The sequence below is a fragment of the Sceloporus occidentalis genome, unplaced genomic scaffold, assembly GCF_023333645.1.
Source record: "Sceloporus occidentalis isolate IW3139 unplaced genomic scaffold, rSceOcc1.0.p SCAF_21, whole genome shotgun sequence".
Classification (NCBI taxonomy): Eukaryota; Metazoa; Chordata; class Lepidosauria; order Squamata; family Phrynosomatidae; genus Sceloporus; species Sceloporus occidentalis.
The window spans coordinates 14,554,602-14,581,476 of record NW_028317001.1 but is presented as its reverse complement, the minus strand read 5'-3'; the positions used below and the strand labels follow the sequence as shown (position 1 = coordinate 14,581,476).

Sequence of the window (26,875 nt, the reverse complement as noted above, 5' to 3'; positions counted from 1 at the left end):
ACTTCTATTGATGCAGCCTAAAATAGCATTGGCCTTTTTAGCTGCCGCATCACACTGTTCACTCATGTTCAACTTGTGGTCTACTTGGACTCCTAGATCCCTTTCACACGTAGTTTCATTCAGCCAGGTGTCACCCATCCTATATCTGTGCATTTTATTTTTCCGCCCTAAGTGCAATACCTTACATTTCTCTGTGTTGAATTTCATTTTGTTAGCTTTGGCCCAGCTTTCTAGTCTATTCAGGTCGTTTTGAATCTTGATCCTGTCCTCTGGGGTATTAGCTATTCCTCCTAATTTGGTGTCATCTGCAAATTTGATAAGTATGCTCCCAATTCTGTCATCCAGGTCATTGATAAAGATGTTGAATAGCACTGGGCCCAGGACAGAGCCCTGTGGGACCCCACTGGTCACTTCTCTCCAGGATGAAAAGGAGCCATTGTTGAGCACCCTTTGGGTTCGGCCGGTCAACCAATTACAGATCCATTTAACAGTTCCTTTGTCTAGCCCACATTTTACAAGCTTGTTTGCAAGAATGTCATGGGAAACCTTGTCAAAGGCCTTACTGAAATCAAGATATACTATATCCACAGCATTCCCTTCATCTACCAAGCTGGTAATTTTATCAAAGAAAGAGATCAGGTTTGTCTGGCATGACTTGTTTCTCTGAAACCCATGTTGACTTTTTGTGATTATGGCATTGCCTTCTAGATGTTCACAGACTCTCTGTTTAATGATCTGCTCCAGAATCTTTCCTGGTATTGATGTCAGACTAACTGGACGATAATTGTTGGGATCCTCTTTTTTCCCCTTTTTGAAGATGGGGACAACGTTTGCCCTCCTCCAGTCAGCTGGGATCTCTCCTGTTCTCCAGGAGTTTTCAAAGATTATTGCCAATGGCTCCGATATTACATTTGCCAGTTCTTTTAATACCCTTGGATGGAGTTCATCTGGTCCCGGAGACTTAAATTCATTTAGATTAATAAGGTGTTCCTCTACTATCTCTTTATTTATTCTGTGCTGAAATTCCCCTATTCTGTCCTCTGCTCCATTATCCTCAGGTTGAGCACCCTTTGCCTTTTCTGAGAAGACTGAGGCAAAGAAGGTGTTGAGTAATTCTGCCTTTTCTCTGTCTTCTGTTAGCATTTTGCCATCTTCTCCACGCAGTGACCCTACTGTTTCCTTCTTCTTCCTTTTGCTGCGGACATATCCAAAAAAGCCCTTTTTATTGTTCTTAACCTCTCTAGCAAGCCTGAGTTCATTCTGCGCTTTAGCTTTTCTGACTTTACCCCTACACATGCCTGCTATTTCTTTGAATTCCTTTTTTGTGATTTCCCCCTTTTTCCATTTCTTATACATGTTCCGTTTCAAACTTAGCTCAGTTGAAAGTTCCTTAGTCATCCATCCTGGTTTCTTGAGACACCTCCCGTTTTTCTTTCTCACTGGAACTGTTTGAAATTGTGCCTTCAATATCTCTCTTTTGAGAAACTCCCATCCATCCTGAACTCCTTTATCTTTTAGTATTTCTGACCATGGAATCACCCTCAATACTTCTCTAAGTTTACTGAAATCCGCACTCCTAAAGTCTAGGATGCGTGTCTGACTCTGCCTGGCTTCTCCTTTCCACTGTATTACAAACTCCAGGAGAACATGGTCACTTCCACCTAATGATCCCACCACTTGCACCCCATTAACCAAGTCATCCTTGTTGGTTAGGATCAGATCTAAAATAGCTGACCCCCTTGTTGCCTCTTCCACCTTTTGGACCATGAAATTATCTTCCAGGCAAGTGAGGAATTTGCTAGACCTTGAGGATTTTGCTGAGTTTGACTTCCAGCAAATATCAGGGTAGTTGAAGTCGCCCATCACTACTACATCTCTCCTTTCTGAGTGTGTGGTCATCTGTTCTAGAAAGGCATCATCCAATTCCTCAGTCTGACTTGGGGGTCTGTAGTAGACTCCCACTGTAACATCCTTGTTGTTTCCCTCCCCTTTGATTCTTATCCAGATGCTCTCCACCTGGCTTCCATGATTGATGTCCAGGATCTCTTCACTGGTGTAAATATCTCTGACATATAGTGCTATTCCTCCTCCTTTCTTGTTTGGCCTATTTCTCTTAAAAAGGTTATACCCCTCTATTTCCACATTCCAATCATGAGACTCATCCCACCAGGTTTCAGTGATGCCTATTATATCATATTTGCTTTGTTGTACTAGGAGTTCGAGTTCATCTTGCTTATTTCCCATGCTCTGTGCATTAGTGTAGAGACATCGCAGACCATGGTTCCCTTTTACTTGCTGCCTGTGCAAGTTTTTTTGCCTCCCACTGCTGGGTCCTTGCACTGTTTGCCTTGTTTCCTCTATGTCAGTTTGACTATTTTCGCCATCCCTTTCGCCTTCCTTAATATTGTCTCCCTTCCCCTCGGAACTCAGTTTAAAGCTCTCCTGATCAAGTTCTTGAGACTGTTGGCAAAAACATTTCTTCCAACTGTTGGCAAAAACATTTCTTCCAACTGGCGTGAGATGCAACCCGTCTGTTGCAAGAAGTCCCTCCTCATGGAACCGCAGCCCATGATCGAAGAATCCAAATCCTTCTCGGCGGCACCATCTGCGAAGCCAGTTGTTCACATCTGCTATTTTCCTCTCCCTTCCTGGACCATGCCCTTCAACTGGCAGAAGAGACGAGATGACAACCTGTACATCCATTCCTTTCAGCTTCCTACCAAGCGCCTCGTAATCCCTTTTGATGTTCTGAATGCTGTGTCTTGCAGTATCATTAGTTCCCACGTGGACCAAAAGGAAGGGGTATTGGTCAGTAGGCTTGACCAGTCTTGTCAGCCTCTCTGTCACATCACGGATCTTTGCACCTGGAAGACAACACACCTCTCGAGACATCTTGTCAGGCCTACAAATCACTGCTTCTGTACCCCTCAGCAAGGAGTCCCCCACTACGACCACACGCCTCCTCCGAGGCTTAGCAGCGACTGTTCCCTCGGGTGGGACTCTCAGGCTCCCCTGCTCCGTCCCTGAAGTCTGTCCATGCTGCTCTTCTTCATCCTCCTTGATAAGGGAAAGAGCTTCGAATCGATTCTCTAGCTGCAAGCTCCCCGAACAATTCCTTCTTGGCTTACTTCTCTTTGTGACATTCCTCCAGCTGTCTGCCTCCTCTGTTTGGCAAGTGACCTCTTCCACCCTAGCATCTTCCTCTGCGTGGTACTCATCCAAGATGGTTAGTTCTATTGTGTCCAGGAAATCCTCTTGTTCCCTAATCTGCTGAAGTGTAGCTACTCTGGACTCCAGCTGCTGCACTTTCTCCTCCAAGAGTGCTACCAACTTGCATTTGGTGCATGTGAAGTTCTCCACTTCTGTAGGCAAGAAGAGAAACATCCCACAAGAGTTGCAGGTGACTGCAGCAGATCCCTCGTTGTCCATACTGCAAAGTCTTTAGTAATGAGTATAACAGTCAATCTACTGGGAATACTTCTTTAAAGGAATGTACTGGCTGCTATCTTACACTTAAAGGGAAGGTTCTGTTTCAATATCCGATTCTAACCTGATGCCACTTGAGCAGAGTTGTTCAGTTAAAGAAAACTAAAATGCCAAGCAGCTCCTCTCCTTCTCCTCTCTCTGGCCGGACTGTTCTGGAAGGCTCTGGAAGTTGGTATATAAAGCTAGTCTGCTAGCTCCGCCCCCTTGTGACTCACAGATGTGACTCACAGAAGCTCCTCCCCTTCAGCAACGAGCACACGGTCTCAAGCACACGGTCTCAAAATGGCTGCCAAGCAGCTCCTCTCCTTCTCCTCTCTCTGGCCGGACTGTTCTGGAAGGCTCTGGAAGTTGGTATATAAAGCTAGTCTGCTAGCTCCGCCCCCTTGTGACTCACAGATGTGACTCACAGAAGCTCCTCCCCTTCAGCAACGAGCACACGGTCTCAAGCACACGGTCTCAAAATGGCTGCCAAGCAGCTCCTCTCCTTCTCCTCTCTCTGGCCGGACTGAGAGACACAAAAGACACACAAAGAGACACACTTCCTTCCTTTTGGCCCAAGGAGCCTGGCCTCCTTCTGACTCTGAAGCCTCAGGAGAGAAAGAGATGCCTCTGTTCAACTGAGGCCTCAGAGAAGGTTCCGGAACAATATTCCCCACAGTCACAAGCAGCACAAAATGGCCACCAGAACACAAAATGGCCACAAAAACACAAAATGGCCACTGGAAAACAAAATGGCTGCCAGAACACAAAATAGCCGCCTCTTCCTCAGCACTTGGCAGTTGTCAGTTTGAGGCCTTCAGGGGAGAGAGAGAGACTGAGGGGAAGAGTGGAAGGAGGTCCTGGAGGGAGGGGGTCTTGGGAGATAGAGAGCCTTCCTGAGATATTTGGGGTGCACATCCTAACAAAGAGGTTTCTGGCCTCATAAAAGATTTGGGGCAAACTGGACCTGAAAGGCACTAGTAGACTTTTCCAAATGGGATTTAAAGTGTATTTCCTAGACTTGATTTCCCAACATCCACATGGCCAGAAAGAAGAGGGTCCTGCCCTGCAGTTAAGGCCCCTCCAATCCCTCTGAACCGAGGACTACAACTCCCAAGTCTTCTTGACCAGACACATAGGCAATATCTGTCTGTCTGTCTGTCTGTCTTGTGAGGTGTGATTAAGCCCTGTTAGCGGTGTTAACCCTCTTTTTGTTGTTGTGTGCCTCCAAGTTGTGGTTTTGCAAGTGCCTCCCTCTGCGGCTGAGACAGTGTGACTTGCGAAGCGTTACCTAAGTCCAAAACACATTGCAGCAATATTCCAATCTGAGACCGCTTTAACTGCCCTGGTTCAGTGCTAAGGAATTCTGGGAAATGTAGTTTTGTGAGACATTGAGCCTTCTCTGTCAGCGAGCTCTGAGGCCACAAGAAACCAATTCCCAGGATTCCCTAGCACTGGACCAATGCAGTTAAAGCGCTCTCAAACAGTTAAAGCGCCCCCAGACTATGGAATGACCTGCCGGATGAGATCCGTCAATTGACATCTTTAGACAGCTTTAAAAAGGCTGTCAAGATGGATCTCTTCCGGCCTCAGGAACCCTCTTCTCATGAGAGTCCCTAAGGTCCTCCCTAGAAATTTGAGTAGAACGCTGCCAGTTTGCTGTTTTGTTTTTGTTTGTTTTGTAATGGTGTGTATGTGTTGATGTTGTTTTAATTTGTTGGTTTTAATTATAATTGATTTAATAACTTTTTAAGGGGGGAGGGAAGTAGATTTTGATATATATTGTATTGTATTTTATTATTGTTAGCCGCCCCGATGGACCTCAAAGGGGCGGCATATAAATAAATTAATATAAATTAAAATAAATATGAAGTTTTTTATACCGCTCTCTCTTCAGCCAAAAGGCTATCAAAGTGTCTTACTTTTTGTTAAATTCCTTAAATCACGCTGCCACCTCCAAGTGACTTCTTTTAATTTTTAAAAACATTTTATTATTAAAACATATATACAAATAAACATATATCAATCTTCACATACAAACATATAGACACACACACACACACACACCTACTTATGCATTTCTATCTTACATATTCATCTTTCATCCTTTATTAATATATGCTAACAAAAATATTCTAAAGACGGGTCACTTTTTTCTTGCCTCAGCTCTTACTCTAACCTTTATCTCTCTACTTTAATCCTTTCCAAAACTCTCTCTCTCTCTCTCCACCTCCCAGTGAATTATAAAAGGACTTCCCTTAACCTACACTGGGACCAGTTAAGGAACCTTATTTCTCCTTCTTTACTGATCTTCCCAAGCATCAACTGAGCCAAAACACATGTAAAAGGAGCGTCGAGTAGTAGATACTCCAAGGAGATATGTATTATAAATAATAAATATAACTAAATTATAAGTCCTACAAGATATTAAGAATCTTGCAGGAACAATATTTGTAAGTATATAATATTCAATTCATACAAGCTATTAAAATAATAAATAGACCTAAGCGTCCAATTCTGAGACTAACTTCCAAGATCCGCTCTTTAACACTCTCTCTCTCGATCTCCAACCGACACAATTCCCCCAACTGTCTCTTGGTCTCTCAGGCCTTATATCTCCTTCTCACGGAAGCTTCCAGAAGAACCTTCATCTTGCTCTCTGATTGGTCAAGAGAGCCTTCCGTAGCAGTGATGTCACTCTGCATTTGCATATACCTCCCTTTTCTGCCTGAAGAAGACCTCCATTGAATGGAGCCCAGTCATTACACTTTCCCAAGGCAAGGCTTGCACCTATTTCCCAATGTTGTTCTTGGGGTCTGCTTTCCGGTTGTTTCCAGGTCTTATGGTGACCTTATGGGAGTCTCTGAAGGGGTTTTCTTGGCAGGTTTCTTCAGAGTGGGAGTCCCATGGCCATCCTCTGAGGCTGAGAGAGTGAGACTTGCCCAAGGCTTCAGTTGTTTTGGGAGCCTTTTTGCTTTATCTTCTAGAAGGCAGCTGAAGTGTTGCTTCTTGCTCTGAAGAATGAGAGGAACCTTCTGGCATCCCAAAGGCTAACATTCTCAGGCTGATGCTCCTTACCTGAAGCATTGATAGTGTCCCATTGTGATGTCAGTTTCAGGCTCCTTGCCAGAAGCATTGATAGTGTCCCATTGTGATCTTAGGCTGTTGCTCCTTTCCTGAAGGACTGAGACTGGCCCATTGTGACTTCAGGCTCATGCATCTTACCTAAATAACTGAGACTGGCTCATTGTGATCTCAGGCTGATCCTCCTTTCCTGGAGGATTTAGATGGGACTATTGTCACTTCAGACTGGTGCTCCATATCTGAAGGAATGAAACCGGCCCATTACCTCAGGCTGATGCTCGTTGCCTGAAAAATTGAGATTGGCCCATGGTGACTTCAGTCTGATGCTCCAAACCTGAAGGATTATGATGGGACTATTGTGATGTCAGGATGATGCTCCTTTCCTGAAGATTGAGACTGGCCAATTGTGATCTCAGACTCAAGCTCCTTGCCTTAAAGATTTAGATAGGACTATTATGAGTTGAGGCTGGTGCTCTTTACCTGAAGGATTGAGACTGGCCCATTGTGACTTCAGCCTGAAGCACCTTCTCTGAAGGATTGAGACTGGCCCATTGTGACTTCAGCCTGAAGCACCTTCTCTGAAGGATTGAGAATGGCCCGTTGTGACCTAAGGCTGATGCTCCTACCCTCATGCATTGAGTCTGCCCATTTTGATTTCAGGCTGATGCACCTTGCCTGAAGTATTCAGATGGCGCTATTGTGACTTCAGGTTGCTGCTCCTTACCTTAAGCATTGAGACTGTCCCATTGTAATCTCAGAATCGGAGAATTAGAGAATCATAGAGTTGGAAGAGACCACTGGGGCCATCCAGTCCCCCCTGCCATGCAGGAACTCTCAATCAAAGCATAGTGAGAGATGGCCATCCAGCCCCTATTTAAAAACCTCCAAGGAAGGAGACTCCAATACACTCTGAGGAAGGAGTGTGTTCCAATGTCCCTCCTAAAGTTGAGGTGGGATCTCTTTTCCTGGAGCTTGCATCCATTCAGCAGAAAACAAGTCTGGTCCCTGCACAATATGGCATCCCTTCAAATATTTAAACAGGGCTGTCATATCACCTCTTAACCTTCACTTCTCCAGGCTAAACATCCACAGTTCCCAAAGTCGTTCCTCATAGGATATGGTTTCCAGACCCTTCACCATTTGAGTGTCATTCCTTTGGACATGCTCCAGTTTCTCAACATCCTTTTTGAATTGTGGATCCCAGAACTGGACACAATATTCCAAGTGGGGCATGACTAGAGCAGAATAGAGTGGGACTATTACTTCCCTTCATCTAGACGCTATACTTGTATTTATGCAGCCTAAAATCACATTGGCTTTGTTAGCTGCCGCATAGCATGTTTAACTTGTGGTCTACTTGGATTCCTAGATTCCATTCACACAATGATGTTTATCACACTATGATCTTAAAGAGCTACTATTCCAGTGTGACTCCTCTAGCAGCCTCCTGTTGCATGCTGGGATTGGCAGTTTTAAGGAGGTGAACTTCTCTGCCTGAGAATTCTAAATACCCCTCCTTAAAATTGCCAATCCCAGCATGCAACAGGAGGCAGCTAGAGGACTCACACTGGAATAGTACCTCTTTAAGAGCATAGTGTGATAAACATCATAGTTTCATTCAGCCAGGTGTCCCCCATCCTATATCTGTGCATTTCATTTTTCCACCCTTAATGTAGTACGTTACATTTCTCCGTGTTGAATTTCATTTTGTTAGCTTTGGCCCAGCTTTCTAGTCTATTCAGATCATTTTGAATTTTGATCCTGTCCTCTGGCGTATTAGCTACTCCTCCTAAGTTGCTTTCATCTGCAATTTTGATAAGTATGCCCTCAATCCTGTCATCCAAGTCATTGATAAAGATGTTGAATAGCACTGGGCCCTGGACAGAGCCCCACTGGACACCCCACTGGTCACTTCTCTCCAGGATGAAAAGGAGCCACTGTTGAATATCCTTTGGGTTCGGCCAGTCAACCAATTACAAATCCATGTAAGTTTCCTTGTCCAGCTTGTTTCATGTTTTTGTTTTATATACTATTTAATTTGGTTAACTGCTATACATATCTATGTGATTCTATGATATGAGGTGCACTATAAACCTTTTAATAAATGAACAGATATTTCAATCCTATATATTCATATTATCAGACATAACTCCAGAGAATGTTAGCCTTTTGGATGCCTGAAGGTCCCTCTCTTTCTTCAGAGCAAGAAGCAACACTTCAGCTGCCTTCTAGAAGATAAAGCAAAAAGGCTTCCAAAAGAACTGAAACCTTGGGCAAGTCACACTCTCTCAGCCTCAGAGGATGGCCATGGGAAACCCACTCTGAAGAAACAGCCAAGAAAACCCTTTCACAGACTCCCATCAGGTCACCATAAGACCTGGAAACACCTGGGAGGCAGACACCAAGAACAACATTGGGAAATAGGGGCAAGCCTTGCCTTGGGAAAGTGTAATGACTGGGCTCCAGTCAATGGAGGTCTTCTTCAGGCAGAAAAGGGAGGTTTATGCAAATGCAGAATGACATCACTGCTACGGAAGGCTCTCTTGACCAATCAGAGAGCAAGATGAAGGTTCTTCTGGAAGCTTCCATGAGAAGGAGATATAAGGCCTGAGAGACCAAGAGACAGTTGGGGGAATTGTGTCGGTTGGAGATCGAGATATAGAGTTAAAGAGCGGATCTTGGAAGTTAGTCTCAGAATTGGACTCTTAGGTTTATTTATTTCTTTAATAACTTGTATGAATTGGAATATATATACTTACTAATATTGTACCTGCAAGTTTCATAATATCTTGTATAACTGATATTTTACTTCTATTTTGTTATCTATAATACATACCTCCTTGGAGTATCTACTACTCGAGGCTCCTTTTACACGTGTCTTGGCTCAGTTGATGCTTGGGAAGATCAGTAAAGAAGTAGAAATAAGGTTCCTTAACCGGTCCCAGTATAGTTAAAGGGAAATTCTTTTATAATTCACTGGGTGGTGGCAGCGAGATTTAATGAAGTTAAGGGTCTGCTGGGCTAAGAGCCATAATGTCTGAGGCGGTTTACAGACTGCCCTTTTGGGGCGGCCTTCACCCGTCCTTTTTCCCGACGATCAGGGCCTCAGCAGTCACAGCGGCACTCCTGAGGCCCCAATCAACCACTTTTCCAGGTAGAGTGGAAGTGGCAAAATGCCGCTTCCCCGCAGCCTGGGAATGGGTTTCCTTGAGGCTTCAAACCCAAAGGACACCCCAACAGCATCGGAGAAAGAGGCCACTTGTCCCCTTTCTTCTTCGTGTCGCTGGCACAGCTGTGTAAAGGCTGCGCCAGCGGCACAAACCAAGGAAGGAGCTCAGTTCAGAGCTCTTTCCCGTGCCGCAGACAGGGCGCCACAGATGTCATGTCCGCACCACCCCATGTGAAGGTGGCGTGGCCATGACGTTGTAATGGTGGCGCCCATGTAGAAAGGGCGCCACTATAACAACATACTAGGGTTGCAGGCATCTGGAAATGCAACCCTAGTACACGTGTAGGCCAGAGCAAAGTGCTGGTCTGTACAGCGCCTCAATGTCTAATTAACAATTTGTAAGCCACTCTGATCTTGGCTGAAGGGTATAAAAACATTATTATTATTATTATTATTATTATTATTATTATTATTATTATTGGGCCATGGTTTGGCTGCTTGGACCACAGGAAATCATCACAAGGGCAGAGGCAGTTAGAACAGTTGTTCAACAATTATTTAAATTAATAAGAGATTGCCGGAAGAAATACATCCGGTTGCCTTTTTAAAGCCTTAAAGACTTATCGGATCTCTTCCGGAAGCTATTCCATAACTTGGGAGCAACAGAAGAGAAGGTCCTCTGGGTAAATGCAGCCAGTCTACTTTTTAATAGTAAGTTTTTACCAGAGGTCCTTAATGTGTGGGGCAGATTGATGGGAGAAGGAGATCCCATAAGTAAGCTGGACCCAAGCCATGAAGGGCTTTAAAGGTTACAACGAAGACCTTGTACTGTTCCTGGATATTAACAGGCAGCCATTAACTGCGACTGCCATATTTTGAATTAGATGAAGTTTCTGGTTCTGGTGCAAGGTTAGCCCTTTGTAGGCCACATTGCAGAAGTCAAGTCGTGTGGTTGCCAGCATCTACACCATAGTTTTTTAGGCCTTCAGGTTCCAGGAAGGGACGCAGTTGCAGTATCAGCTGAAGCTAATAACTGGCACTCCTGGCCATTGCATCTATCTGGATCAACGGATCCAACAGCACCCCCAAACTGCAAACAGAGTCCTTTAGGGGAAGTGTGACCCCCATCCAGGACTAGTTGACAAACCTTCATACCCAGATTAGGACCCCCAACAACAAGTACCTCCGTCCAGGAGGGAGGGAGCTCTTAAAAGCCCTTTTTACCTTTGGATTCCTCTCCCCTCCATGGCCATGCCTCTCTCCAAGGGTCCCCCTGCCCTCTCTTCTCATAATAACTCCCCAAGTACTTGGGCCCCAAGGAATCCACCGAGGAGGGGGCAGGGAAGGAAAGGGGGAGAGGAGGACTGGTAGGCCCCCTGACTTTCTTTGCGGGGAGGAGATCGGGGTTTCCTTCCTTCTTATAACCCCTCAAGAGCCCACCAGAAGAACCTCCAGCCATTCCTTCGAATGAACAAGGGCTCTCCCCACTTCCCCCCTCCCTCAGAACAGACTGAGAGGGCAACAATGGCTTCAGGGGCTGAGACTGCACATGCACATATACCCGAAAGGTCCCTCCTCAGCATACGCAGGCATAACAAGGCCCTTGCTGCTGGTGCTGCTTATTCCACTTGTGGCCTTTGGAAGAAGGGAAGGAGAACACCCTTCCTTCCTTCCTTAATGGAGCCCAAGCTGCAGAGATGTACTCAGGAGGGAAAGGCTGGGAAGACTCTGCTTTGTACATATAGCTGTGTCTCTCCGAGTGTGTGTGTGTGTGTGTATTTGCCTCTGTTATTATGGAGCTGAGGACTGAAGAGAGAAGAAAGGGTCAATTTTGTGCAAATTCAGAACTTCTGTGCATAAAAGAGTCCAGTGTGTTGAAACAACAAAGAACTTTATTAAGAACACTCAGGTGGGGTACAGACCTCCAAAAAGAGACACCTCTTTGGCGCCTCTCTCTGCTGCACAGGAACACAGCAGCATATAAATTGTGTGGTGCTGCTGCACAGCAAAGAAGGAGTTCCAAAAAGTGGCTTTTTGCAGCACGGTTACGTCTTGGAGGTGGCGCAGCTGCGACGTAATAGTTGTGTGCGCCATATGTATGGCGCTGCACAACTGCAGCGCCTACATGACGTGCTAGTGTTGCGGGATGTCTGCACGCGATGCCTGAGGCAACCCTAGCACATCATGGACCATGGTCAGGGCCATGGTCAGAAATTCTGTGTTTAAGCCAGAACTGCCCACTCCAAGGCAAAGAATAAATTAAAACACCCAAATCTAAAACTCCACCCTCTTCCAAACCTAACCCCCACCTCCAATTCCCACAGTCTATGCGCCACAGGTAACAAGCCCCCCTTTGCCATTCCCAGAAAGCAGTCCTTTCTGTTAATACCGCTCCCATCTTTCTTCAGCAAACATCCCACAAATTCCAAAAGCCATCATTCCCACAACTATTCTAGCCAGCTGCAAGAAATCCCACCCATCTATCTAGCTAACCTAGTCCACAACCCATAAGCCCCTGGCAAATTTAAATAATAAAGCTATGATCTATACTAATAGCAATTATACCCTAAACTTAAAATATAACTTTAAAATATAAGCAGACATATGAACACATAAAATCACAACGGCCTTCTCTTATCACCTCTGGCTTAAAAATAAATTCTTTGTAGTCTTTCTTGACAAAAATAATATTAATTTACTTCTGGGATTTGTGTGGCTTCTCTCCTGTGTGGCCTCTCTGATGTCTCACAAGGTCTGACATCTGAGAAAAATATTTCCCACAATGCTGGCATTTCTATGGCTTCTCTCCTGTGTGGACTCTCTGATGTCTCACTAGATTTGACTTCAAAGAAAAACATTTCCCACAATGCTGGCATTTGTATGGCTTCTCTCCTGTGTGGCCTCTCTGATGTTTCACTTGGGCTGACTTGTCAGAAAAACATTTCTCACAATGCTGGCATTTGTATGGCTTCTCTCCTGTGTGGCCTCTCTGATGTTTCACTTGGGCTGACTTGTCAGAAAACATTTCCCACAATGCTGGCATTTGAATGGCTTCTCTCCTGTGTGGACTCTCTGATGTGTCACTTGGGCTGACTTGTCAGAAAAAAAATTCCCACAATGCTGGCATTTGAATGGCTTCTCTCCTGTGTGGACTCTCTGATGTAACACTAGGTATGACTTCGAATAAAAACATTTCCCACAATGCTGGCATTTGAATGGCTTCTCTCCTGTGTGGATTCTCTGATGAATAACAAGGCTTGAATTGTAAGCAAAACGTTTCCCACAATGCTGGCATTTGTATGGCTTTGCTCCTGTGTGAACTCTTGGATGTGTCACTAGGTTTGACTTTGTAGAAAAACCTTTCCCACATTGCTGGCATTTGTATGGCTTCTCTCCTGTGTGGACTCTCTGATGTGTCACTAGGTGTGCTTGCTGAGAAAAACATTTCCCACAATGCTGGCATTTGAAAGGCTTCTCTCCTGTGTGGACTCTCTGATGTCTCACTAAGTCTCCCTTCAAAGAAAAACATTTCCCACAATGCTGGCAGTTATATGGCTTCTCTCCTGTATGGACCCTCCAATGCATGACAAGGATTGACTTGTAAGCAAAACGTTTCCCACAATGCTGGCATTTATGTGACTTCTTTCCTGCGTGGATTCTCTCATGATTAAAATGTTCTTCTGTAAAGAAGGCCAGTGACAGATAAAACTGAAAATCAGAGTTAAGAGAGGAGAGTGTTACCCCATGATTTAGCCCTCATTAAACCCTCCTTATTTGAGATAAAATTAATAAAGTTGCTATGAGTTACCCAAGCATGACCCTGCTGTTTATGCCCCTAAATACATGGAATGGTGGTATCCTTACTCATAGGAGCTAGCAAAGAATGGGGACTGCCTTGAGGGAATCAGTGTAAGCAGATAGTCAAAGGACTGTTGAAGAAAAATATTTCATTAACCATGTGCAAAAATACTTTGATTGACAGATAGAATCATATCCTGTGAGATGTCCATAGAGTCCTGAGTCAGAGCCCAAGGCATGATGGAAGCTAACTGCAGAGGTCACTTCATGCTGTTTAGCACCAGGAGATGATTCACAACCAATACAGTATGCAGCTCACATGTAGATTGGTGTGGATTGCATTGGAGTTGTGTGTACAAGGTATGGTGAAGTTGATTCAAGTTGGAGAAGAGAGCTTGCAAATACTTGTATTATTTTGCAACTCAAGAGAGAGTTTAAAAGCCATTTAAACCAACCAGTTTCTGCTCCGAAGCAACAATTACAGTATAAATTTTTGCCCTGGCTGTTCTTTGACTTCAGTCCAATTACAGACAGACAGTCTGTGGCTTTACATGGCTAAGCACCTCAATGCACTCACCAGCCCCACTTGTCGCAGGAACTCCTGACTTCTCTTCCCATTTCGAACCCTCAGCAATTGGAATCAAGATCCGCCAAGCTAAAGTATTACCATTATGAAAGTCTTACATCTCTTGACCACTCCCACCTGATATCTAGTTGTTGTCCATGTGTGAACCCTTATGTGTGTGTGTATTTTGCTTTCCCCCTAAATAAAAGATAAAACCTATTTCAAATGCATTTGGAGTTCAGTGTGCTTCCTGGCCTGGCACAGTTGGGCTGAATCCCGAGGTCACTCTTGCCTAGGGTTGCCATAACCCGGTGGCCCCTGTGCCAATCATGGTTTCGGGGGGCCCCCACCCGTGCCTTGTTCCCGGTTTGGGGGCCCGCTCCGGCCATTGCCGCTGCCGCTAACGCAGCTGCTGTGGCGCCAACCCACCTCCTCCTCCGGCTCCACCTTCCTCCTCTTCCTCGGCAGCAGAAGCGCCGCCGCCACCGCGCCCCCACTGGGAGGGCTTGCGCGCTGCCCAGGCCTCAGCAGGGGCCAGTGGCAGCGCGAGCGCCTGCCCCGCTTCCCTCGGCGCGTGTGCACCTGCCTGCCCCACTTCCCTCCGTGCACGCGCGCCTGCCTGCCCCACTTCCCTCCACGTGCGCGCCTGCCCACCCCGCTTCCCTCCGTGCGCATGCGCGCTTGCCTGCCCCACTTCCCTCTGCTCGCACACGCGCCTGACCCACTTCAAGGAGGAGGAGGGGGGAAAGGAGGAGGAAGAAGGAGCCAGAGGAAGGGTGCCTGAAGGCCAGGGCAGAATTGGGCCAGAGGAGGAGGAGGAGGAAAGCTGAATCAGTGGCCATTAGGTCTGCCTTGGTATTTTGGGGTTTTTAAATTATTTTTTAAAATATAAAATACTTATTTTATGTTATTTTATTTTATTTTTATTATTGCTTTTTATTTTTTATTTTATTTTATTTTTATTATTGCTTTTTATTTTTTATTTTATTTTATTTTTATTATTGCTTTTTATTTTATTTTTTATTAATTTTTATTATTGCTTGTTTTTGTTTTATTTTATTAATTTTTATTATTGCTTGTTTTTGTTTTATTTTATTAATTTTTATGATTGCTTGTTTTTGTTTTATTTTATTAATTTTTATTATTGCTTGTTTTTGTTTTATTTTATTAATTTTTATGATTGCTTGTTTTTGTTTTATTTCATTAATTTTTATTATTGCTTGTTTTTGTTTTATTTCAGTAATTTTATTATTGCTTGTTTTTGTTTTATTATATTTTATTATTGCTTGTTTTTGTTTTATTTTATTAATTTTTATTATTCCTTGTTTTTGTTTTATTTTATTAATTTTTATTATTGCTTTTTTGTTTTATTTCAGTAATTTTTATTATTGCTTGTTTTTGTTTTATTTCATTAATTTTTATTATTGCTTGTTTTTGTTTTATTACATTAATTTTTATTATCAAATATATACACCCCTGCCTTGTTTTTTATTTATTTTTTCATTATTTTTTATTATTAAATATATGCAAGTGCATTTTTTGTGTATTTATGGTGCTTTGAATGCTAACAAGTCTGCCTTTCTTGGCCAATTATAGTGGTGATGATGATGATGATGATGATGGTGATATTGATATCAACAAGCCTCTGAGGCATGGCCAATGTAACTTGCTGTGATTTTTACAAACTCATGCGCAGTGAAGAAAAACCACAGTCCCTTGCCCAAGTACACACTTCTGAGAAGTAAAGCTGAACCAGAGGGCAAGTACATTTCTGCCATCTGTCTAGGAATAATGCCTAAATGTCCTCCATTTTGATCATGCCAAAAAACATGCATTTATATTAACATTTTTTTAAAAAACCTCAATTTTTTGCACGTCCTCCATTTTTATAAAAATGTTTCCTACATTTGAAAATGTTGCCCTACATTTGCCCTACATTTGTCCCGGTTTGGAGGTCCTCACTTGTGGCAATCCTACTCTTGCCCCAACCAAACTATCTCTCTCTTTTCAGCAAAGTACTAAATTACTCTAAAGCATAGCACTTGCGGGTGTCCTCCCCAGACACCAGTATTTTGGGTAACAAAGGGCCTCTGGAATCAATCATGAAACTAAGCAAGCTCAGGTAGGAAAAGAAACATTAGAGAACAAGCAGGTTTTGTGTCTCCCTTTCCTACCTTCATAGATATTACTCATAATTGCTAAATGGAACCCCTAAATATGTCTGAAAACAAGGATTTCAGCTGGTTCTCAGACGTTCACTCAATCCAGTTCTTAAAATCTGTCAGGGTGGTGGCTGCCTCCCAATCCCCAAGGCCCCTCTCCTGGCCCTTCCCAGAGGTCCCTTCCTCTCTGCACAGAGCTAGGCGATCCTGCCTTTGCTCCTGCCTCCCCCCCCGGCTCCCTGAGGCCTGATCCCCTTCCCTTTCTCCCTCCACTGCCCAACCTTCCCTCTTGCCATCTGCACTGCTTCAGCGTTTCACCTTCAGCATCTGTTCCCTGCCTTTCTGTTTTTCACATTCCCCCCATCTCTCTATCACAGACAGAAACACACCCACAGAGTGTGTGTGATGCATAAAAGATACACTTTGAGGCCCATTTTTGAGAAAGGCAGGATAATCAATATACAAATAACTCATTGGGAAAGGCAATGCAAGGGGGCTGGGACCTGAACTCCCATTTTGGTGAAGGTCAAGTGCCAGAGAGCAGCCTTAAAACAGCCTTAAGACATCTCTAGGACAGGGATGGACCACTGTTGGGGATTGGGGGGGAATCACATTGCCCCTCAGGGGATCTCAGGGCCACCCCACATTGTATTCCCTTTGGGGGTATAAATAATATTTTGCCCCTCAATATCCGAAGACATCCATTTGGGGAAGTGGCGTCCATTTTGCCACTGTTCTCTGACCCATTGCAGGGCTAAGGGAGGCATTTTACCCAATAAGCCTCTCCAGAGTCTCAAAAGGCTGGAAGAGGGGCCAAAAATCCAGGAAACTTGGTCAGGGATTGGCTGAGGAGCATTTGGAGCCAAAAAGCATTTATCTCCATGGTTCCTACTCACAAAATCCTAGAATTGACATTTTAAGATCCTCAGAAAGTGGAGAGCAATAGTCCCTCACTAAACTACAAATTCTAAGATTTCACATAAAGTTGCTATGACAATTAAACAACATGTCAAAGGGATCTAGGAGTCCTGGTAGACCACAACGTGAACATAGGTCAAAAGTGAGATGCAGCAGCTAAAAAGGCCAATGTAATCCTAGGCTACATCAATGCAAGTATAGTGTTATGGCAGGGGTTTTAACTGGATGGCTCTTCTAGTTTCTTTCAACTCTATGATTCTATGGTATAGATTAAGGGAAGTAATAGTACAACTCTATTCTATTTTGGTCAGGCCCTCACTTGGAATACTATGTCCACTTCTGGTCACCACAATTCAAAGGGGATGTTGAGAAGCTGGAGTGTATCAAAAGGAGAGCAATTAAAATGGTAAAGGGTCTGAAAACCATCAAGCCCTATGAAGAGAGGTTCAGGGAGCTGGGAATGTTTAGCCTGGAGAAGAGAAGGTTAAGAGTGGATATGATAGCCCTGTTCAAATATTTGAAGAGATACTGAAGATGGAGCAAGCTTGCCTTCTGCTGCTCTAGAGTGAAGGACATGGAACAATGGACACAAGCCACAGGAAAAGAGGTTCCACCTAAACGTCCTGACAATAAGAGCTATTCAACAGTGGAATATACTCCCTCTGAACATGGTGGTGTCTTATTATTGTTATTATTATTATTAATATTAGTTTATAAAGCGCTACTTCTTTGAAGGTTGTTAAAGATCTTTGAAGGTCTTTAAACAAATGCTTGGTGGCCATCTGCTGGGGATGGTTTAAATGTGTATTCCTGCATGGCAAGGGGTGGAACCAGATGGTTCTTGTGGTCCATTCCAGCTTTATGATTCTATGATTCTAAAGTGGAATCATAGTGCCATGAACATGTAGTATGAAAAGGCCTTCAGTGTTCATAGTAAGGGCAATGGATTCAGCTTCCTTACCCACAGAGGCGACATTCTCATAATTCTCGATCATCACATAATTGTACATATGTTTCTGCTTCTTTGTCAACAGTTTCCATTCATCCTCGGTGAAATATACCGCCACATCCGCAAAGGTCACCTGCAATAGAAAATAGCCCTCTTCCAGAGAATGACTAATAAAAGGGGGTGGGGGGGGGGTGGGAGCACATGATGCATCCCAAAATTATTTGCTCACCTCAGAATTTAGTCCAGGAAAAAAGCTAATGCCTTTGAGATCCAGTTTGTCTCAAATTCTTTCAATATAATACACAATGTAATAAACAATATAATTTAGGCCATGGCTGGGATATTGATGATGGATTAGTATACTGACTATCCCGACACATATAGTACATTTAGCCATTTGTTGCCAAATTTCAGAGGCAAATGTCATTTTTAAAAAGCAGTTCTGGGGAGCACTGTGGGTTTGAGGGCCACTGGGACACCTCCAATTTAAATCCAGATACATTCTCCCATATCCACTAACATTTCACAGATGGAAAAAACAAGACACACTTGGTCAAGCAACACCAGAAAGTAGTGAAGATGGTCAAAGTTGTTTATGGGGAAGATCACACAAGTGGAGAAGAAGACAGCAGTTTGGTTTTGCCTCAGACTCCTAGCCACGGCAAGTCCCTGACCCCTTTTTTCTTCTCCTCTCCCCACTTTTGAGTTGATGGGGTTCAAAATACTTGGCACTCATTATGCAGAAATTGAAGTGAGCTGAAGAAGGAGGAAAGTGGGAGGAGGAGATAGAAATCAGGACATTTTAAAAGCCCCAGAAATAATAGGGTGACAGAGGATTAACCAGGACTATCTCTGCCAAACTCCGACAGTAATTTATTTGCTTCTTTTCATAAATTGGCCCAGCTGTGGCACAGATGAAGCTAATAGAATAGTGACTCACCAAAAAGTTCTTGTAGCTCTGCATCCTCTTTCTCTTGGAGCCCAGCTCCCTCCGCTTGGCCCCTGTGTCGGCCATCAGGTGGGCAGGGGGTCCTGGTTGCCCTGCACTTAGGTCACTTCCAGCAAGAGAGGCCCAAAGCCGTGTCCAATGATGCCGAGAGGAAGTTCCTGAGAAAAGGGACCGGGGTTAGGATTGGCTTGGCAAGAAACCCTGCAGCACTCAAAGACACAGAGAACATCAACCTGCCAGTGATATACGCAGGTGACATATGCCTTCTTTGGGCCAATGCAGAGGTGGGCATCCCCTTCCTCCCTCTGCACCAAACAAAGCACCCTTGACCTAGCATAGATTCAATGCAGCTCCACTACACAACAGATACTCCATGCCTTCTTAGAGTGGTGGGGGATTAGCAAATGGGGAATTGGAGAGGGCCCTGGTTATGTCCCCGTAGTGAGATGTGAAATGAGTCCATCATCAGCTGAAACCTCCTGACCACCACAGTGGCCCGCAGAGGAAGATGTCTTCATTTTGCTCCCAGCTACATAAACACAGCTGGATGCTTCTCCAGTACCTCGCACCCAAGACTCTCACCAGGCATGGAATATGCAGGATGGCTTTGACAACTCTATAGTTCTACCTAGGTCAGTGAATGGTCAGTTGTAGCCTCATTCCACCCGGAGCTGGAGCTTAGAGGGTTCTGCTGGGTTAGCCTCTCTGGTCTGGTGGCCCTTCATTTTCCCAGAACTCTCTCTTCTCAGGTTGCTCCCCTTCCAGGGGATCTAGCCCTCCTCCCAGGATTGGGGGGAGGGGGCACCAGAGGACTGAGCTGATGGGAAGGGAACACCCAATTCCCATGGCAGCCTTCTGCATGCAGAGAAGTCACAATTCTGAGAGTGTCTCTGCCCATGTGGAGAGTGCCCATTTTCCACACTGTTGCCTGTCCATCTTGGCTTGGGAATTTCTTGTTCTAGCCACATGCAGGACTAAATCCTAGTCTGTATCCTATCCTATGCTTAGTCCTAATCAGAGGAGAATCACTGGATCAGTTGGATTTACCTATAGGTTGACTCACCAGTCACTTATGGGTTCAGTGGATCTACTCTCTTCAGTTAACCCAGAGGATTCAGGCGTCCTCAAACTTTTAAATGCTGGTATGCTAATTCTTCCATGCTGTGTCAGCATCACAGATGAGAATTAGATTTCCCTTTCATGCAGAGGAGGAGGAGAAGGACCTGTTTTATGTCCCATGTAGAGATGTTCAAGTTACCAGACTGGATAAGACCTTCATTACTTTATGGATCTCATCCACTGCCTCCCCTCATACTTCCCCTCTCCGGATGTAGTGAAAATCATGGTGAAAATCATTATTTCATTTTTGCAATGAGACCATTTATCTGAGTGTAACTGCTACGTTTATGTGTCAGTCATAGAAGGAGCATGAGTTGTGCATCTCCTCTTTGTTTCCTGAAACCACACACAAATTGATGCATGTACATTTATATGCATTGTATCTAAATGGATCTAATGTCAAAATTACAATTTCTTCACATTTCCTTGTATATTTTTTGAAAAAGATGCACACTGCTGAATGTGTTGCACCTGATACAACAAAAGTCTATAAATGTATAGCTTTATGAGTGAAGACTGGACCATCGATTATGCTCATTTTTGGGAAGTGAAGACGTGTGTAAAATCATTATATAAACTCAGTGAGACATATATCTTACCAAGCTCTAATAAACAATACGTACACATACAGTCCCCACACAAAAGACTCACAGGCGCACTGTGTGTATGGGGCCAGGAAATCTCACTTCCACCCTCTGGGAAGACAATGATGCCAGAGACTGAATTTGGGTCTGAATATAGGCCATAGTACAGTCCGTCTTGCCTTACGCGGGGGATCCGTTCCAGATCCCGCCGCGTAAAGCAAATTACGCCTATGCTCGAGCCCCATTGGAAACAATGGGGCTCGTGCGCGGCGGCGCAGCGGCACGGGAGCACGCGGGGCGCAATGGGCTCGCGCGATCATTCAATTGAATGGGACAGGCCACCCCTTCCACCCCGCGGCTTGAGCGCATATGCTCAAGGCCGCGTATGGCACGCTCGCGTATGGTGCAGGCGCGCTGTAACTCCTGGTAGTAAATAGTCCAGGGACTGAGGGGGTCTCCTTTCCCAAACTGGGGGGTAAGGACCGGTTCTCATGGGACTGTGGGCCCCCAAGTCCCCTGAGCAAATCTATGGGATACGCGGCCTCCAAGAGCATTGGAGGAGTCTCTGGCTGGATGGCCATCTCTTCGGAGGACTTGGAGGGCAGAATGGCGCTGACTGGTTAGCCCTTGGGGCTCCCTTAAAGCTCCATAAGCCTATGAAACCTACCTTACAAGGTTGTTGTGGGAGTTAATCACAAAACAATTACTATACAAGAATGGCCACCTTTTAGCAGCTTACAATAAATATATCCATACAATACAATAACAACATCTTTCATTATATCCCAAACCCTTCCTAACACTCCCATCCAAAATAAAATGCCATTAAATTATTGGACAGTTATTAAAATAATTATTAAAAACAGGGATAGTAGCCAAAGCCCAATGTTTGTGAGGAAGAAGAATAAGGCTTGTATTAAAACTCTCCTCCCCATTTCTGATCCCTTTTGAAACCCATGTTCCCCAGAAAGAGCAGAGCTGTGTAATAAGAAAACCCTCTCAGAAAAGAGACACAAAAGACACACAGAGACACACTTCCTTCCTTTTGGCCCAAGGAGCCTGGCCTCCTTCTGACTCTGGAGCCTCAGGAGAGAAAGAGAGGCCTCTGTTCAACTGAGGCCTCAGAGAAGGTTCTGGACCATTATTCCACACAGTCACAAGCAGCACAAAATGGCCGCTGGAACCCAAAATGGCTGCCAGAACACAAAATGGCTGCCTCTGCCTGAGCGCTTGGCAGTTGACATTTGAGGCCTTCAGGGGAGAGACAGGTTCTGAGGGGAAGAGTGGAAGGAGGTCCTGGAGGGAAGGGGCCTTGGGAGATAGAGAGCCTTCCTGAGATATTTGGTGTTCAATTCCTAACAAAGCGGTTCTGGCCTCATAAAGGATTTGGGGCAAACTGGATCTGAAAGGCAGTAGTAGCCTTTTCTCTTGCCAATGGGATTTAAAGTGTATTTCCTGGACTGGATCTCCCAGCATCCACAGGGCCAGAAAGTGAAGGGGTCCTGCCATGCAGTAAGGCCCCTCCAATCCCTCTGAAATGAGGTGTACAACTCCCACATCCTCTTTCTTTCTTTCTTTCTTTCTTTCTTTCTTTCTTTCTTTCTCCCTAGCTGCCTTGTGTTAGTCGTGTTACTCCTCTTGTTGTCGCTGTGTGCCTGTTATTTCTGACTTATGGTGACCGTAAGGGAAGCCGATTGCAGGCTTTTCTTGGCAACATTTGTCCAGAAGTGGTTTTGCAAGTGCCTCCCTCTGAGGCTGAGAGAGTGTGATTTGCCTAAAGTCACTCAGTGGGTTTCCATGGCCAAGAGGGCATTTGAACCCTGAGCTCCAGGGTCATAGTCCAATGCTCCAGCCACTGAACCACACTGTCTCTTTCTTGAGGCTTTGTAGTTTTTTGTGGAGTGGCTCTAAGTCATTGCCGACTTCTGGGGAGCCTCTCCTGAGTCTTTCTTGGCAAGAGTTGTTCAGAGGAGGTTTGCCATTGCCTTCCCTGAGGCTGAGAGAGTGTGAATTCTTGTCCAAGGGACCCAGCTGGTTTCATGGAGGAATGGGGCACTGGACCCTGGCCTCCAGAGTTGTAACCCAACACTCAAACCACTGCACCACACTGCCTTCCATTCCCATGTACAACCTGGGAAATAATTGCAGACTTTTTTCTGTTCTTCATGTTCTGTTCTTCATTTCCAATTTATGGCAACCCTAAGGCAACCTTGTCATTGGGTTTCCTCAGCAGGTTTCTTCAGAGAGGGGTTGCCATTGCCATCCTCTGAGGCTGAGAGAGTGTGACTTGCAATGGGTCACCTAAGTCCAAAACACACTGCAGCAATAATCCAATCTGAGATTGCTTTAACTGCCCTGGCTCAGTGCTAAGGAATTATGGGAAATGTAGTTTTGTGAGACATTGAGCCTTCTCTGTCAGAGGACTCTGGTGCCACAACAAACTCCATTTCCCAGGATTCCCTAGCACTGGGCCAGGGCAGTTAAAGCAATCTCAAACTGGACTATTGCTGCCGTGTGTTTTGGACCTTACTTGGCCGCAAACTGTCCATAGCCTGCAATGCATCTCCTAATTCTGTTGGCAGTCCCTCCCTCCCAACACTTTCGCATTTCCCCCCAAAACCAGCACAAAGCTGGCAGATGGAAAGAGGTTTTAAAGCAGCATTTAAATCTGCCATATTTGTTTTTAAAAGACTAAATGTCCCAAATGCTATTATCAGTTTTGTAGCTATTATTACAGAAAGACGCAGAGTGCAAACTCCTCAAGTACCTTTATTTTCTGGAGTGAGATGGGCTTTTCAAATGACTCACTGTGATGATCTCCGGTGGTCCAAGCAGCCAAACTGCGGCCCTGTAATAATAATAATAATAATAATAATAATAATAATAATAATAATAATAGTTTATACCCGTCTCTTTAGCCAAAAGGCTATCAAATTGTTAATTAGACATTTAGACATTATGGCTGTTAGCCCAGGAGACCCTTAAGTTCCTTAAATCTCGCTGCCATCATCCAGTGAATTATAAAAGGACTTCCCTTAACCTACACTGGGACCAGTTAAGGAACCTTATTTCTACTTCTTTACTGATCTTCCCAAGCATCAACCGATCCAAGACACGTGTAAAAGGAGCGTTGAGTAGTAGATACTCCAAGCAGATATCTATTATTAATAACAAAATATGACTGAAATATAAGTCATACAAGATATTAAGACTTTTGCAGGTACAATATTTGTAAGAATATAATATTCAGTTCATATAAGCTATTAAAATAATAAATAAACCTAAGTGTCCAATTCTGAGACTAACTTCCAAGATCCGCTCTTTAACTCTCTCTCTCTCGATCTCCAACCGACACAATTCCCCCAACTGTCTCTTGGTCTCTCAGGCCTTATATCTCCTTCTCACAGAAGCTTCCAGAAGAACCTTCATCTTGTTCTCTGATTGGTCAAGAAAGCCATCCATAGCAGTGATGTCATTCTGTGTGGGATGTGGGAGGGACTGAGCTTCCAGCCAATCAGGGCTAGGGATGGTGGGAGGGACTGAGATTCCAGCCAATGGCAGCCCTCAGAGTGTCATCAGGAGGACTTCTTCTGTTCCCAAAAGAGCATTGAACCCATGGCTTTGAGGCAGGGTTGGTGCTCCATTTTGATGCAGTGAGGCTCCTGGTGCAGGCAGTTGGTTTTGGAGCCATCATGAAAGGAAGCCATTCCTAATGACTTCCTATTTCTATTGCCAAGGAAGGGAAGAGGGCCCTGGAGTGTTCTCTGCCTTTTGTGGTAAAAGAACTTGACCAAACAGACTGGAAACCAAGTACATAAACAATGAAAATTTATGATTGGGAGAGGATGACTTATATCAGTTTATAAAAGCAGATTGTCAGGACCTACATGGAAAACCTTTCATGTGCTTAAAAAAAGTCTCCATTACAAGAGAAATCTAGATGACAGGAACACAGATTGTGTCCTTGTCTTTTCCCTCTTATCCTTTTCTTGAAGATCCAGGGAGCTAAGGATAAGAGAAGGGAGGATATTCCAATATGTCCCACTGTATTGATATCCTGAAGTGATCAAATCATATTTGGGATTCACCCTGCGCTTCCCTCCTGAATCACTCTCTGGATGAGGGCTATTTTCTATTGCAGATCACCTTCTGAGATGCCGCAGTCTTCTTCACAGAAGAGAAAAGGCCATTCTTGCGTCTGAAGCAGAAATGTTTATATAGGATTCGGAAACCATGCCCTATGAGGAAGGACTTAGGGAACTAGGGATGTTTAGCCTGGAGAAGAGAAGATTAAGAGGTGATATGACAGCCCTGTTTAAATATTTGAAAGAATGTCATATTGAGAAGGGAGAAAGCTTGTTTTCTGCTGCTCCAGAGACTAGGACCCGGAGCAATGGATGCAAGGTACAGGAAAAGAGATTTCACCTCAACATTAGGAGGGACTTCCTTACTGTCAGGGCTGTTTGACAGTGGAACAAACTCCCTAGGAGATTTTGGTGGAGTCTCCCTCCTTAGACGTCTTCAAACAGAAGCTGAATGGCCATCTGTCAGGGATGCTTTGATTGAGAGTTCCTGCATGGCAGAATGGTGTTGGACTGGATGGCCCTTGGGGTATCTTCCAACTCTATGAATTGTAATTCATTTTGGTTGCATCTACAATGCAGAAATAGTCCACCTTTAACTGCCATGGCTCTCAGTGATATGGAATTCTGGGATTTGTAGTTGTGTGACTGTACAGAGGCATTCCAGGGGGGAAATCACTGTGTGCTTAATAGACTATAGCAGTGTTTCCTAAACTTGTTACCAGGATTACAGCTTTCCTGTTTACTGACCTGTAAAGTCCAAACCACTTGGAAGACCAGAGTTTGTGAAACACTGGTCACTATAGCAAAGCCTTTGACTGCATAGATCATGAAAGGCTATGGAAAACCCTTAAAGCCATGGGAGTGCCAATGCCTCTGATAGTCCTGATGAGGAATCTGTACTCAGGACAAGAGGCTACTGTCAGAACAGAACATGGAGAAACAGAATAGTTCTCAATTGGAAAAAGGCTGCATCTTATCACCCCAACTGTTCAATTTACATGCAGAAAATAAATGAAGAGCTGGTTTGAAAAGGAGGAGGGAAGATAAGAGGAAGGAACATCAGCAATCTTAAGATACATGGACCATACTATACTACTATCGGAAAACACCACAGACTTGGAACAATGACTAAGGAAGGTCAAGGAAGAAATGGCAAAGGCAGCTTTGTTACGGAACATAAAGAAAACAAAAATAATGTCTAGGGAAGATCTACATAAATCCAACCTAAATAATGAGGAAGTTAAAAGGTTTCTTGTATCTTGGAGCAAACATTGATCAGAATGGGAAACTGCAGTCAAGAAATCGAAACAAGACTATGAATGGGAAGAGTAGCCATGAAGGTCCTAAAGTCTAAAATATACAACTGAGCACTAATGTCCAGTCCATTGTATCCCCTGTTGCCATGTACAGCTGTGAGAGCTGGGCAGTAATGGAAGTGGATGAGAAGAACATAAATTCATTTGAGATCTGGTGCTGGAGAAGAGGCTGAGGATACCGCAGACAGTCAAAAAGACCAACAAATGGGTCCGAGAACAGACCAAGCCTGAAATCTCCCCGGAAGCCAAAATGACTAAACTGAGTCTGTTGTATTTTGGCCACATCATGAGGAGGCATGAATCATTAAAAAGGAGAATAATGCTAGGAAAGGTAGAAGGGAGTAGAAAGAGAGGAAGGCCGCATGCCAAATGGCTAGACATAATTCGGGAGGTTATGGGGCTGAATAAAGAGAACCAGAGCAGAGCAATGGAGGATAGAGGGGTTTGGAGGTGTCTCATCCACAGCGTTGCTGTGAGTTGAAGGCAGCTAATAACAACAAAGCAAGTAAAGACTTAAGGGTTTTATTTCAGCATCAACTTCTGTGGGTTGTGATTCATTTCGGCTGCATCTGCACTACAGAAATCATCTCATCTGACACCACTTTAACTGCCCTGGCTCAATGCTATGGGATTCTGGGAATTATAGTTTTGTGAGTTTTGTGTTAGCCTTCTCTGTCAGAGAGCCCTGGTGCCACAACAAACTACAGTTCCC

The 26,875-nt window shown here is 44.4% G+C and overlaps 1 pseudogene; it reads right to left on the bottom strand.

Moving 5' to 3' along the window:
- Window positions 1-12,413: 12,413 nt before the first annotated feature.
- Window positions 12,414-13,839, bottom strand: LOC149301655 (uncharacterized; annotated as a pseudogene).
- Window positions 13,840-26,875: the final 13,036 nt, after the last annotated feature.